Raw genomic sequence first — 3,004 nt, 5'->3', positions numbered from 1 at the left:
CCTTCTTAGTGGTCAGCATTCCTGAGCGGGGCCCCAGGCGCTGCATTACATTCCGCTTGACCACACTTGGTTAAATCCTGCTGCTTCTCCTCAGCTCTGCTCATAGCAAACCCAGAAGCCAACAGCTGACCGTAACCGTGTCTTTAAAATGTGTCCGGGTATAAGCAAATTGGTGCTTGGGGGGGTCAAAGGGCCAATCCAAGGCATTAAAAATGACACTGCAGAGGTGGGCGAAAACTTTCACATTCCCACCAAAGAGAAAGCAACAGACAAAAGGTAATGTCACAGTTCTTCACATTAGTGCAAATGTCTTTACAGTAACACAGACAGACATCCTATCTAGAGTTTGTGGTCTTTTAAAAATGTCAAAATTTTTAGCTGAGCATTGGTTACAAGGCCAAAAACTATTTTGACTTAGCACTTATCGATCACCCAGAATGTCCTAACAAACATAGTAATAAGCTGAAATCACTGAGAACATATGCCTTGGCAACCACCCACAATTCGCGCCATGGCGGAGCAGGCAGCCCAGGAGGCCACGGTGGAGCAGGTAGTTCAGGAGGCCATGGCAAAGCAGCCTCCGAAGCCGCGGCCCCAGCCCCCGCCTCGGCCTCTACGGCTGGAGCCTTACTACCCCCCCCCCAAAAAAAATACTTGGGGAAATTTACGGGGCTGTACTCGGGGCCTGGAGCCCTCCCCGGGCTTAACGGGGGATCCGGAGCCCTCCCCGGGCTTAACGGGGGAACAGGAGCCCTCTGGAGAAGGTTTTCGTCCAGGATATCCCTGTACTTGGCCGCATTCATCTTTCCCTCGATTGGAAGGGTTCTGGTCGTCCCAAACGTCTTCCATTTAAGGATTATGGAGGCCACTGTGCTCTTAGGAACCTTAAGTGCAGCAGAAATTTTTTTGTAACCTTGGCCAGATCTGTGCCTTGCCACAATTCTGTCTCTGAGCTCTTCAGGCAGTTCCTTTGACCTCATGATTCTCATTTGCTCTGACATGCACTGTGAGCTGTAAGGTCTTATATAGACAGGTGTGTGGCTTTCCTAATCAAGTCCAATCAGTATAATCAAACACAGCTGGACTCAAATGAAGGTGTAGAACCATCTCAAGGATGATCAGAAGAAATGGACAGCACCTGAGTTAAATATATGAGTGTCACAGCAAAGGGTCTGAATACTTAGGACCATGTGATATTTCAGTTTTTCTTTTTTAATAAATCTGCAAAAATGTCAACAATTCTGTGTTTTTCTGTCAATGTGGGGTGCTGTGTGTACATTAATGAGGAAAAAAAATTAACTTAAATGATTTTAGCAAATGGCTGCAATATAACAAAGAGTGAAAAATTTAAGGGGGTCTGAATACTTTCCGTACCCACTGTATGTCAGTAAGTCTTAAACAGAACTAGGCATCAGTTTACTATTGAAGATTTGTTGCTTGCATCGTGCCACATCCAGTAATCACTGTTTATAATAAGTTTTGTTGTTTTTAGTTGTGATGCACCGCTCGCGTCCCATGTTCCTGGAGTAATGAAAATTCAGCTTTGCCATTTTAGGAATAAATTTACATTTTAACATATTCAAATAGACAACGGTTATTTTAAATTATAATAATATTTCACAATATTACTGTTTGTACTGTATTTTTGATCCATTAATTGCAGCTTTGGTAAGCATAAGAGACTTGCCGACCCCAAACTTTTTAACAGTAGTGTTTATATAGACAGAAATAGAATAAATAAAAAACACAGACAGAATAGAAATATTGGTAAAAGTGTAAACCATTTAAAGTAGCACCAGTCCATAGTAGTAGTATGGGTTTTTCAATATCTGATGATACAGTCAGTGATATATAATACAATTTAATAATAACAAATTACAGTAGATGATTTCTGAAATCAAATGAACACTTATACTATATTTACTCAACTCTGAACTGTTTCACAAGCACATTAACATACTAGCCAATATGATAACTTCAAAACAGCCAAAATTGTCTAATTATAATCGGCCTGACTAGAACATATCACCTGCCATTACAGAGGCTTTGACCGGTGGTCTGATGGTGGCAGCACCTTTTTTATTATTCAAGACTGTTCTCATGAGAGTCATTCTTGTGTGTGATTTCCATATCAAAACTTCCTTATATACTTGTGCCTGTTTCTATTGTGTTTAATTATAATGCCCATTGGTTGTGTGTGCTGGTTCTTCACCACTGCTAATTAACCAACACAAACTACAGTATACCTTGTGATAATGGCCAGATTACAGTCACTGCATTGAATGTGAAATGCAGTGCTCCAGTTTCCCTTGTTTGCCTTTTTCTGAGAGTTTTATTCTAAATAGTCAGTCATGCTGGTTAATATAAAAACATAAACTGCAGTTAAAGTTGCACAAGGTCTGTGATGTCAAACTAGCAGGCGTAGTATGTGACGGGGAAACTCAGAGTGTGCTGCTTATTTCCAGCAAAGCAGCTGTGTCAGATCTTGATGATCCACACGCACTTGAGCATCCACCATGCTCCTCCACACTGGCACTGCGCCCATCCAAAACACCCCTTAACCCCACAACCTCTGACCTTATGGCCTCAACACCACTCGCCTACAATCACAGCTGCTTCCCACAGATTGGATGAGACTGTATGTTTGTGGAAAATGCAGAATAGTACCTTTCTTTTTTTACCCACAGCCCATCACAATTTGAATTACTTAGGGCACAGGGTGCACAAAACTAGAGAAAACAAAGTAAAATAACATCTTTATACCCTGAAGCATCATATACAGATGATGTTTCCACACAGATTTAAAGTTACATTATAGTAAATACTGTAAATATATATATATTCAAATAAATTTCATAGAGAGAGAGAAAAAAGTCAATGTAGGTCAATGTTTTATTTTGCCTTGAGGGTGGAGCCAGGACTGATATACAAAAAACAATTACTGTATACCAACAGAAAACATCTATCTTTTGCTCATCTGTAAGTGTGGGAACATAAAAAAGGG

The sequence above is a fragment of the Sinocyclocheilus anshuiensis genome, unplaced genomic scaffold (genome assembly GCF_001515605.1).
Source record: "Sinocyclocheilus anshuiensis isolate Anshui unplaced genomic scaffold, SAMN03320099.WGS_v1.1 scaffold1159, whole genome shotgun sequence".
In the NCBI taxonomy this organism is placed as follows: domain Eukaryota; kingdom Metazoa; phylum Chordata; class Actinopteri; order Cypriniformes; family Cyprinidae; genus Sinocyclocheilus; species Sinocyclocheilus anshuiensis.
The sequence above is the reverse complement of the archived record's forward strand: the minus strand, read 5'-3'. Positions refer to the sequence as shown.